Source organism: Aquarana catesbeiana, linkage group LG01 (genome assembly GCF_042186555.1).
Source record: "Aquarana catesbeiana isolate 2022-GZ linkage group LG01, ASM4218655v1, whole genome shotgun sequence".
NCBI classification, from domain to species: Eukaryota; Metazoa; Chordata; class Amphibia; order Anura; family Ranidae; genus Aquarana; species Aquarana catesbeiana.
In genome coordinates this window covers 571,625,025-571,638,553 of record NC_133324.1, presented here as the reverse complement: position 1 = coordinate 571,638,553, position 13,529 = coordinate 571,625,025, and the positions used below count along the sequence as shown (strand labels likewise).

Genomic DNA, 13,529 nt, shown 5'->3' with positions numbered 1-13,529 from the left:
AGTCCAATATTATAAGTCAAATGTTTCTGTTCACCACGTGGTATAAAGACATATGAATGTGATGGGTCCCCCACATAGAAGCAGTGCAGGCTTACCGGAAGGGTTGGACTCATACGAACGTATGTTCAATGAGTCAATAAGGCTTGTATTACCAACAGGCAATAAAGGAGGGTCTTTGGGCCAAACAGCGATGAGATCCAAAATACATCCAGAGCTTTAGAGGGACTCTTCTAAGGGTAGCTTGGTCTCGGTGGAATAGCCCATATAGAATAGAAAAAGGGGCCACATAGCATAATTCCGTTTGATACAACAAATTTATTAAAAGGTAAAACACTTACATTTTCCATAATAAAAAAGTGCTTGGTATAAAATTATGGCAGGCAGTGGAGTCTTCCGACGCGTTTCGTCTAATCAGACTTCATCTGGGCTACCCTACCACCGCTGCCATACTCTCTTATAAAAGTACTGTGACCCCCCTTGATGAGAATCCCGCTCGTGCCCATTAATTAGATGCACTTCCGGGTATCGCCAAAATGGCGGACCCGCGTGCGTTTCAGGCCTCTTTCTTGTTGTATAATGTGCGTTCCAGCACCCTCACGTTAATACTAAATTGTAATGTATATGTTATTTTCCCACATAATGTGTAAACTTATTATAAGACTCCTTGTGAAAAAAGAATCCAAAAAGAAATGCCCAGAGGATTATGAATAGAGAGAGGTGGGGGGGTCCGTCACGAAGAGTGATCAGTTCCGGGTCAAGCATGGGAAGTGTAACCGGCTCTGCAGATGAGGGGCGGAATATTCCGAGTGACGTTTACAGCGTCAGGATCAGCCGCGCCTCCCGCTTACATGGAGTGCAAGCAGGGCCGCCGTCAATTGCGTGCGTGTCACACCTCTGTATAGTAATAGGCCAGGGGCAATGTCGTCACCAATGGCTCAGCGTAACAACACGTCCCTGGAAGTGAGGTGACGTGTTGTCATATCAACATACAACGCTATATCGGTATATAGGCAGTTCTGACAGAAGTAGACATGGACCACCCCCCAAAGAAGACTCTATATATGTGAAGTGATGTTTTTATATTACATCAATGTAAAACATTAAGGAAACATAACTTGAGTGAATCAAACAAAAACAAATTAAAATGAAAAAGGAAGTCCATAGTCCATAGACTTTCCATAGTATTACAAAACAAACATATAGATAGAAGATTGTGTATATATTATCAGATGCAAATTATAAAGTGAACTATATATGTGTATATAAGTTCCACTAGGTGTAAAATTATAAAGTGTACTATATATGTGCGTATAAGTTCCACTAAATATGAAACATGATCCACACTATGCAAGGTGTAATTAGGGGATTACACCCCTCTATAGACGTGCATATATGGTCTAGACAAAATATCCATATAAGAAAAAAATTGATGTTTAAATAAAAAAATTATAATTGTGAAACTGTAATCCTCAACAATACTAAAAGAAAAAATATAAAATAATAATAAAAATGTGTGGGTCCGAGATAGATTCTCAATGAGTGATCCAGATGGGTTCTCTCTTTTGGGTTTGGTTACAAGGAGGGAATTTCTATCCATGTTGATAACTCTCTGAAGTTCAGCATCTAGGCCAGCATTGTCATATCCCTTATCCAGGAATCTTTGTCTTAAGACACCTGCTTGTGTGATAAATGTGTCTTAAGAATTGACTGCGGGGGACTGCATTGAGCCAAGAACTATGATGGCAACTGTCCCTAGGGATAAAACTATTTCCATCTGTTGATTTGAAATAAGTGTTAAATTTGAATTGTCTATTGATTTGGAAATCAAGATTGTCAATAGACAATTCAAATTTAACACTTATTTCAAATCAACAGATCGAAATAGTTTTATCCCTAGGGACAGTTGCCATCATAGTTCTTGGCTCAATGCAATCCCCCCGCAGTCAATTCTTAAGACTTCGTAGGAATTGCAGAGATACGGACACATTTAGCACTCAAGTAGGTGTCTTAAGACAAAGATTCCTGGATAAGGGATATGACAATGCTGGCCTAGATGCTGAAATTCAGAGAGTTGTCAACACGGATAGAAATTCCCTCCTTGTAACCAAACCTATGAGAGAACCAGATGCCACACACAAATGGGCCATGCTGACTACCTATTCAATATAGCATAAACAAATAAAGAACATCATGAGGAAACATTGGGGGGTCCTCAGACAAGACAACATTTTGGGGAAGATGCTACCGGAACAGGCCAAAATAATCTTTAGAGGAGCACCATCCCTACAGGGACATGTAGCACCCAAAGTTGTCAACCCCCCAGTGCGTCCATCCTTTTTCCATGATTGGACAGGGTTCTTCCCCTGCAAGAAGTGTGTTGTTTGTCAACACAACGCACCAATAGGACGCAAATTGACAGAATTTGCATCCACTGTTACAGGGAAGAGGTATGCCATCAAACCCTTCTGTACATGTAATTCTAGATATGTAGTATATCTAATTGTTTGCCCTTGTGGCAAACAATATGTCGGCCGAACAACTAGAACTTTTACTATAAGAGTGAGTGAACATATCAGTCTCATCAAAAATAGGGACTCAAAACATAGTGTTCCTAGACACTATAAAGAATTTCATAACAGCAGTCCCATAGGCTCACTATTTTTGGTGATTGATAAATACACTCCTCCCTGGAGGGGTGGGGCCATGACCAGAGGCGTTTCTCGTCTTGAAACGTTCTGGATACACGAACTACAGTCTCTTCACCCACAGGGTATGAACATGGAATTGGTCATCAATGCTTTCATTAATGACTCATAAGATCTAACTAGCTGGTGGGACATTTTTCTGTATGTTGTGTATATATACCTTACCACTTACCTGGTCACTCATTGAGAATCTATCTCGGACCCACACATTTTTATTATTATTTTATATTTTTTCTTTTAGTATTGCTGAGGATTACAGTTTCACAATTATAATTTTTTTATTTAACATCAATTATTTTCTTCTATGGATATTTTGTCTAGACCATATATGCACGTCTATAGAGGGGTATAATCCCCTAATTACACCTTGCATAGTGTGGATCATGTTTCATATTTAGTGGAACTTATACACACATATATAGTACACTTTATAATTTTACACCTAGTGGAACTTATATACACATATATAGTTCACTTTATAATTTGCATCTGATAATATATACACAATCTTCTATCTATATGTTTATTGTTTTGTAATACTATGGAAAGTCTATGGACTATGGACTTCCTTTTTCATTTTAATTTGTTTTTGTTTGATTCACTCAAGTTATGTTTCCTTAATGTCTCGACATTGAGGTAATATAAAAACATCACTTCACATATATAGAGTCTTCTTTGGGGGGTGGTCCATGTCCACTTCTGTCAGAACTGCCTATATACCGATATAGCGTTGTATGTTGATATGACAACACGTCACCTCACTTCCAGGGACGTGTTGTTACACTGAGCCATTGGTGACGACATCGCGCCTGGCCTATTACTTTACAGAGGTGTGACACGCACGCAATTGACGGCGGCCCTGCTTGCGCTCCATGTAAGCGGGAGGCGCGGCTGATCCTGACGCTGTAAATGTCACTCGGAATAGGCCGCCCCTCATCCGCAGAGCCGGTTACACTTCCCATGCTTGACCCGGAACTGATCACTCTTCGTGACGGACCCCCCCACCCCTCTCTGTTCATAATCCTCTGGGCATTTCTTTTTGGATTCTTTCTTCACAAGGAGTCTTATAATAAGTTTACGCATTATGTGGGAAAATAACATATACATTACAATTTAGTATTAACGTGAGGGGGCTGGAACGCACATTATACAACAAGAAAGAGGCCTGAAACGCACGTGGGTCCGCCATTTTGGCGATACCCAGAAGTGCATCTAATTAATGTGCACGAGCTGGATTCTCATCAAGGGGGGTCACAGTACTTTTATAAGAGAGTATAGCAGCGGTGGTAGGGTACCCCAGATGAAGTCTGATTAAACAAAACGCGTCGGGAGACTCCACTGCCTGCCATAATTTTATACCAAGCGCTTTTTTATTACAGAAAATGTAAGTGTTTTACCTAAATTTGTTGCATCAAACGGAATTATGCTATGTGGCCCCTTTTTCTATTCAATATGGGCTATTCCACCAAGACCAAGCTACCCTTAGAAGAGTCCCTCTAAAGCTCTGGATGTATTTTGGATCTCATCGCTGTTTGGCCCAAAGACCCTCCTTTATTGCCTGTTGGTAATACAAGCCTTATTGACTCATTGAACATACGTTCGTATGAGTCCAACCCTTCCGGTAAGCCTGCACTGCATTTATGTGGGGGACCCATCACATTCATATGTCTTTATACCAGCTATCCACGTGGTGAACAGAAACACTTGACTTATAATATTGGACTATGAACTTTTTTTACATTCAACAGATATTTGAAGACCATTAGGGTTTTTTTAAACTAAGTGTTGTGTAACGTTTGAGATACATGCATTTTTTTCTTTTTATGTTTTTGGTGTATGCAATATTACAACCTTATGCTCATTGGATACAATTAGCGCTACACTTTATATGCACTTGTATTTTCAGGAGACATACTGAAGTTCATAGAGTGGAAGGCAAGTTCTGAAATGATCATTGAGCATTATTGCTCCAGGCCAGTTGACAAGTTATTCTACCTTCAGAAATATGTTGGTGGAGAAGCAAAGAAAGTTCACGAAGGTAACTTCTATAGAACAGATGAAGAAGCATACAAGCAAGCTTGGGAAAAGTTAAATGCAAGATATGGTCATCCTTTCTTAGTACAAAGAGCCTTTAGGGAGAAATTGAATAACTGGCCTAAAATAGGTCCTAAAGAACATTTCAAACTCCAAGAGTATGGTGACTTCCTGCAAGCATGCAGCAATGCCATCCCACATGTACGAGGACTAGAAGTACTGAATGACTATCTAGAAAAACACAGGATGCTAGCTAAGCTACCTGAAGAAGTGGCTTCTAGATGGAATCGCTATGTGACTGAACAGTTAGATCTAAGTAAGAACTTCCCAAGTTTTGTAAAGTTCTCTGAGTTCGTTAATAAGGAAGCATGAATAGCATGTAATCCAGTAACAGCATCTTACGCCCTAAAATCCTTAGAAGAAAGGCCTGCGAGATATATAAGACGTGCAAGAGCAACTAGCTTTGCAACCGACACAACAGCTAAAGGTCTAGATACCTATGAGAGCAAGTTCAAAGTCACTACTGGGATCAGTAGAGAGACAGATCTGACAAATCCTTAGACTACCTTTAAGTGTATGTTCTGTGGAGAGAACCACTCTATACACAAGTGTCAACAATTGAAGGAGAAATCCCCAAATGAAAAGAAAAAGTTTGTACTTGATAACCAACTGTGTTTTGGGTGCCTAAGAAAAGGCCATATTACTAAGGAGTGTAAGAAAAGGGCCACATGCAGCGTGTGCAAAGGACGCCATCCTACACCACTACATGAAGAACGTCCAAAGAAGGATAAATCCTCAATACCTAAAGATGCTGAGAAAGAAAAGAAAACATCGGTATTCAGAGTGAGGGAAAGCAACGGCACATCAATGGTTGTACCAGTGTGCATTTCAAATCCTAAAAGGAAGAGTAAGAAGGTATACGCCTATGCGCTACTGGATGCCCAAAGCGATGTCACCTTCATTGATCAAGAAATCTGCAAGAAATTACAAGTCGCTACAGAACCAGTGAAGCTCAAACTCACCACATTGACGGGGAGAGACACATTAGTGAACAGTCAAAGGGTCAAAGGATTGAGAGTTAGAGGACTTCATTCAAACCTCACATTGGATCTACCTTCAGCTTATACAAAAGACGATATACCTCTAGATCGAGATCACATACCTACCCGTGAAAAAGCCAATAAATGGGAACATTTATCTGTCATATCTCATGAAATGTCCCCGCTGAAGGAGTTTGGTGTTGGACTGTTGATAGGTTATGATTGTCCCGAAGCTTTGGTACCATGAAGGGTAATCACAGGAGGAAAGAGTGAACCCTACGCTGTTCAAACTGATCTAGGATGGGGCGTTGTTGGAGGAAAACAGCAGACTGCAAACTCAAGACAGGTGACAGGATTGTGTCATCAAATATCTGTCCAAGAGTTACCAGCTGTAAGTTCAGCGGCAGTAATCAAGATCCTTGAATCTGACTTTGCAGACATAAGTTCTAAAGAAATACCCAGTGAAAGTCACATAGAATTGTCTATGGGTGATCCAGAAGTAAAAATTGTACAAACATTGAGCACTGCCGCCAAGTGTCAAAATGACATACTTGAAAGACTAGCCAGATGTTCAAAATGGAATACAGTCATAAACGTAGTAGCTCGAATTCAACGTTTGGCAAAAGGAATCAGAAAGAAGGAATCATTGAATGTAGAGGAAAGGATGAAAGCGGAAGATACAGTAATAAGACTCATTCAACAGTGATTCTATAGTGAAGAGTTAAAGAAACTTAGTCAAGAACCCAAAAGGCTTCCCAACAACCACCCATTGTACAAGCTTAATCTTGTTCTACAGGATGGTATACTGAAGGTGAGAGGGAGACTGGAGAATGCATTGTTACCCAGCAGAGTGAAGCATCCAGCAATTCTACCCAAAAATTCTACCTTCACAAGATTGATTATCGATCACTACCACAACAAATCCTTGCATCAAGGAAGAAGCTTTACCCAGAACTGTTTGAGAGAAGGTGGTTACTGGATAGTAAAGGGAAGCAAAGTTATAGCAAAGTATATAAGTAAATGTGTAACCTGCAGAAAGGCACGTAGACCTACTGAAGAACAAAGAATCGTAGATTTACCAGTAGATCGTGTAAACCCATCACCACCATTTCTTTATAGTGGAATGGATTGTTTCGGACCATTCATCACCAAGCAAAACCGCAAGGAGTACAAGAGATATGGACTAATATTTACATGTCTAAGTTCCAGAGCAATTCATCTGGAAATGTGAGAAGATATGTCAACTGACGCATTCATTAATGCCTTGAGATGTTTCATAGCCATTAGAGGTACTGTCAGAAAGCTTAGATCTGACCAAGGATCTAATTTTGTCGGAGCAAAGAATGAATTGAAGAAAGCTCTAAAAGAGATCGATAAAGAAAAGGTAACTGAGTATTTGTCACTGAATCAATGTGATTTTTATATGAATGCTCCACATGCAAGCCACACAGGAGGAGTTTGGGAAAGACAAATCAGAACTGTAAGAAATGTGTTAAGTTCAGTGTTGAGAAGGAGCTCTGGAAGAATAGATGATGCTTCACTTAGGACCCTATTCTATAAAGTAATGTCTATGGTTAACGGTCGTCCACTTACAGTTGACAACATCAATGATCCAACAAGTTTGGAACCTTTAACTCCCAACCATCTACTTCATCTTAAGTCTGATTACATACAACCACCACCTGGCAAGTTTACCAAAGAGGATTTATATGCCAAAAAGAGATGGCGAAGAATTCAATGTCTATCAGAACAGTTTTGGAATAGATGGAGGAAAGAGTACTTAGCCAATCTTACATTAAGAAGTAAATGGCAAAAAAACAGAAGAAATGTACAAGTTGGTGACATAGTATTAGTGAAAGAAGAAGATTTACCTAGAGGTCAATGGAAATTGGCCAGAGTTCTAGAAGTTCAAAAAGATAAAGACGGACTAGTAAGAAGAGCATTGTTACAAATAGGAAACTCAAAACTTGACAAAGAGGGAAAACGTCTCACTATTCCACTTAAGTTGGAACGTCCTATACAGCAGTTAGTTGTTCTACTTGAAAGTGATAAAAGACACTTGGAAGTTGAGAATCTGATGGAAAATTCCCTAAATTCATGTTCAAACTCTACTATAGAGAACATAGAATTATAGGCAATTTTGGTGGGAGTGTAGCTGGACAGCTAAGACCTGTCCTAGGTTGCTAAAGTGACTTACATGCATATACAGCTAGACCTGCTAATAACCTTAATACAGTTTATATGCTCACATGTGAGAGATAAAAGCAGAGTTATTTACTGTGACTTTATATATCGATGTCATATAACAGTTATATATTGTGTTTCACAGAAGCAAACCAGAAAGCATAGAGTTAAGCCTTTGTGACTCTCAGGAGTTTTGGCCAGTCTCACACTGAGCAAGAGTTTAGGCCAATCACAGCCAGCCTTACATCTATTATTTTGTCTAAAAAATTACCCAGCACATTGCTAAATCTCATTATATCAGAGAGAGTGGACCTGAACAGATTGCAGATCCAGCCAGAGTTCAGTTTTATGGAAGCAAGTGGCCAAAATAGGTATTTAATACAGTTATATATGTTACTATTGTTATATAATGTGATTAGAACTGTATACTGAACTAGTTATGTGTTCACTTGTAGTTCCACCAAATCAAACCAAACAAACCAAGCAAACATCACCAAACAGCATAGAAAAAGTTTAAACAAGCGTGCAAACTGCAAAATTCCAATATCAAACAAGTAAAACTATTTCTTATGCCTCAGATATACCTCTCAGAGAGATCATAAAGTGTCTAAGGAACTTTAAAGTGAGAGTACAGATACTGAAGAGAGAAATACATCTACCATTTTATGTAAAATGACAAGATTGAACAGTTGAATCGCCATTTTTGTTATACTTTATTCAACACATTTGTACATGCACTGCCTGCTGATAAATTGACAGTGTTATATAGAAGAAAAACTGAAGTTAATAAAGAAGATATCATAGAGATTTGGTGTGCTCTTTAAACCTACTGCTTCCATAGAACGGCGCTAGAAGAATTATAGAGTAAGAGATTCTTGTTTGAACTAAAAGGTCAGAGATTACAATTCTTCTAATGCCACAGCACATAAGGCACTTCATAGTGCTGTGCCTGCCACAACATCGGCTTTTAAAGTATGGGGATGACCAGTGAATGTTTTAGAGCGTTGGGAAAGATGCCAGAAGATAGGGAGAGATTGAAGATGTGGGTTAGAGAGTGTAGGATAGAATCAGAGGGTGACCGTAGTACTTGAGAGGGAATAGGGTCCAGGGGACAGGTGGTTAGGTGGGCGTTGGAAATTTGTTTAGCAACTTTATCTATAGTAGTAGGTTTGAATAAGGGGAGTGTTAATTGTGCCTGTTGACATGGGGTGTTAAGTGGGGGAGATACCTGTAGAGTGGAGATTTCATCACAAATAGAATCAATCTTATTTTTAAAGTGACTAGCATTCTCCTGGGCAGTGAGTGAGTTAGTGGGTGGAGGAAGTGGAGGATGAAGTAGAGAATTAAAAGGTAGAGAAGAGTTGACAGGGACTGGGGGAGAAGATGTTAATGAGAGTGACGAAGACCTCTCTGCAAAAATTGGTGGTCCTTCAGTAGCAGTATTTATTTTTCTTTGTCAAAGAAGCAAACTAATGCCTGGTACACACAGTAAGTTTTTTTTTTGTTCAACCCAGGAGGATGAATGAAGAAATAAACCGAGGAGCGATCTCCCAGCTGTGCTATTGTGTTCTGACAGGGGGACGGCCCAGAGTGCTGATCTAACATTATTCGGCTGCTGATTTGCCAGCATGCTCGTTCGACAGAAGCTGGTCATGTGATCGGACAAAGCTCTGTAGACAGGGCTGATTTCAGCTGATATTTGACCCATGTGTATGGGGCTTAAGGGTGCACTCACACTGGCAGTTTTAACTGAGCTTGGGCAAGGTACATCACTTAAGTCTGGGTTGTTTGTGTAGTGTGAGTGTGCCAAACCACGCATGGGAACTGTTAAAGTGATTATAAGATCAAAAGTTTTTTTTTTACCTTAATCCAATCTAAACATTAGGGTAAAAAAAACATTCAACTCCCCCCCCCCCCCCCCCCCCAATTACATACCATTAAAAAAAAAAAAATTATAAATTGCACTTATAGCATGAAAAACAATTTGTGCAGCTTAAAACTATATTTTGTTTGGCTTTTTGGCCACAGTAGTACTCAGAAGGAAACAGAGGCGGGAAACATCTGAAAAAAAGCAGAGCAGCACCTACCCAGGGATGGATGTTACAGAGTGTTATACTAACTCACTTGGTAAAACAAGAGGTAAATGTAATCTAGTGAGTGTGGTGTGTTATCCCTATCCTCAGAATCCTTGCTCTGTCTTGAACATAATCCAACTGGGAACGCCACTGTTATCAGCACTTTTTCTTCTTTGCACAGAAATGTATATTGAATATGATAAATACTAAGCATAAACTTGTTTGGACTTGTAAACTATTAACTTTTTTTGTGTTTGTGATCAGCAATATATTGTTTTTGTTTATGTACATATTGGCAAACACTGTCTTCCCTCTCAACTAAGTTTTTTTTTTGTCTGCATACCATATCCAAAATATGAATTCACTTAGTTGAATTCCCCTTTTAGAAAACTGTTCGTAGAACAGGTACCCCTATTGGTTTTCCCCTTTCCCCTTGTTCTGGATTTCCCCTCACTTTCTTTCTCAGTGAAAATGGTCACCAGTAAAAATAGATGGTCTAACCCTTGCCTTCACTATCCAAAACATAAAAAAGAATTTGCTTAGCGATATAATTTAAGTGTAGGTAGATGTAATGTGATTTATAGTATTCTTTCATTTAGCATGCAACCATTCATAGAACATTTGCATGCTGATGTAAGACAACTTGCTGGTCCTTGGAAAAACTTTTATTACATGGGCAGCACAGTGGTGTAGTGGTTAGCACTTTCACCTAGTAGCAAAAAGGGTCGCTGGTTCAAATCCCAACCACGACACCATCTACCTGGAGTTTGCATGTTGTCCCTGTGCCTGCGTGGGTTTCCTCCCACACTCTAAAAAGACATGCTGGTAGGTTAATTGGATCCTGTCTAAATTGGCCCTAGTATGTATGAATCCTTGAGGGCAGGGACTGATGTGAATGTACACTGTATATGTAAAGTGCTGCGTAAAGTTGACAGCGCTATATAAGTACCTGAAATAAATTAAAGCTTGTATTAGAATTTATCTCTGAAGGCATGATTACTGTCATCAGCTCTAATACTTCCCCCTATGGATTAACATCATAAAGGAACCAAGACTTTTACATTTTCTTCTAAGCAGGAAATCATGGCAGTAATTCCTACTATCACTGAAAGCATAATGACAGATATGAGAGAGGTAATATGTGTGCATAAAATGTAATGCACGGCATATTAGCAGATTGCTCACACTGACTTGCGCTGGTATACACTACTATAGACAAGTACATCAAATTAATGAAATAAAATACAAATATTAGCATTCACAAATCCACTTCATTTGCAGTGTAACACACAACATTTATTAGTAATAACCAAGTTAAAAGGATGTAAAGCTTGGCAAACAAAATGCTGCAAAACTAAAACTGCTTTACCTTGAAGGTTGAAAGTCAGATTAAATTCCTAAACTATCTAGTTCACATAGAATATGTAATTACACCTAATAAAGAAATACCCCCCTTTACCAATCTTTCTGCGGTAACTCTGAAATTAGACTAGTAGTTTGTTCTCAGTCAAAGTGTTATTATACTTCTAAATCTACAGTCATAACATCACATACTTTCTGAAAGCATTAAAAATCTAAGTAATGTACTTTTTTTGCTATTTATTTGTTGTATGCAGTAAAACTAACTTGTCATTACATAAACATGGAAGCTTCAATTTTTGAGCTCACCTTTGTTATGCTATTTCCCTGGCTGGCATGTTGAATCTCCAGCTTTTAAACTTTGAATCACTGACTTAGTATGTACTATGGGCCACTGGCTTTTTTTCTGGCATTTCTGATCTGCATGCTTGTTCCAAATGCTAACGCTAGCGAGTCAACATAACAGCCATTTGCCATTCTTTGAAGGAGGAGCAATGAAGAAGGTGGTATTTCTCTCTTGACTTGTTTTCTATGAAGCCAAATATCCATGAAAATGCTATATTAAATTAAATATTATGATCAGATCACAACATGCTCTTAAACAAAGAGCAGGAAATAAAGACAGTTTAGCTGTTTTTAATAATCAGTCTTTTTGGCATATATCTACATGATTGTTATCTACAATTTAAAAAAGTGTCAAAAAATATGCATATCATTTCAACCATGGTGACTGACAATAACTTTTTGACTGTGACAAATAGGATATCGATTCGCCATTGCTCTCTGCTCAAGGAACCCCTAGCAGCTACAGGAGGAGCCTCATAGTTCTAAAAAACCATGGTTGAGAAAGGCCAGGCTGTAAGATATCCCCAGTATTTCTGGCCCAAGAAGGTAGGACTAGGCCAACATCACAACCATTATACTAAGTTGTTATACATCTTACCTAAAAATGTAAGAGCTTAACACTGTTCTAAGAATCACTTTGAATACAATCCAAACTAAAGTTATTAGGACATAGGGAAACCCCCTAAATTACAAGAATCACAACCTAATCCAACAAAACCTTTTTCTACTCTTGACGAAGTTAAGCCCCATTAATGGTTATTTTTATTATAGACATTATCTTCTTTAATATATATTATCTGGTAAAAACATGGCATGCCTGGTAAACAGGGATTGTTGGAAAGCTTGTACCACTTAGGTTGGCCATACACGGTTCGGATCTTTTGAGAGTAAAACCATTAATGGGCAGACTGAATTTACCAATGTCAGAGAATGACTACCAGATGTTTGGCTAATAGAAATATGCATGCAGGAAGAATGGGTAATAGAAATACGCATGCCCGGCAGAATTGTGACTAGGTGTGCGCATGCGCACAGGAATGTCATGTTGGTGACGACTGACTGTTTAAAGGGGCTCCTGCTCATGCTCCAGTGCTCCTTTGCTTGTTTCCTTCTTGCTGACTCAGCTTGCCTCTGACCAGAACTTGGATCCTACCTCTGCTCTGTCGCCAGTTCCTGACCTCAGGTCCATTCTTGACCGCGTCTCTGTCTTATGTCTCAGTACCCAGCTGCTGCTGACCTCGGCTATCCCTGTGACCACGCTGTTGTTCCCAGCTCTGGATCAGCTACTGTTCCTGACCTGATGTTCTGCAGGGTCTGCATGTCATGCTGCAAGCATTCCTATCAACACCTGCTGGCATTCGTGTTCCTCCCTCGGTACCCTCTGTTCCACCTGCAGCGGGACCTTGGCCAGAGATTCAAGAATGGCAAACCTCGTCATTTCAATCTCCCATCAAGTTTGCGACAACCAAGTTGATTGATCGATCAACTTGGGTACAACCAGCCTGCCGGATTCTCTTGCGATTATCGCCGGCAGCTGCTATAGCCGCTAGCGATAATCACTGTCTTCTCCCAGCTTCCCCGCCCGCCCCGCCCCCCTGCCAGGAGAAGACAATTACTGTGTTGATAGGGGAAACGTGCAAATTTCCTTCTTGCAACCCATAGTTGCAGGAAAGAAATTTGCTTTGTGTATGGCCTGCCTTAGTTGATAAGAGGGCTAAGAGGTCAGGCTATTTTGTTTATAATAGAAGTGGCAAATTAAATTGTTTTCACATTAAAAGAGAAAAGGT

At 39.5% G+C, this 13,529-nt stretch overlaps 1 protein-coding gene across 1 annotated transcript in view; it reads right to left on the bottom strand.

The window, feature by feature from the left end:
• Positions 1–13,529, bottom strand: part of FRAS1 (Fraser extracellular matrix complex subunit 1) — an 830,295-nt gene that overhangs the window by 316,622 nt on the left and 500,144 nt on the right. The window lies entirely within an intron of this gene.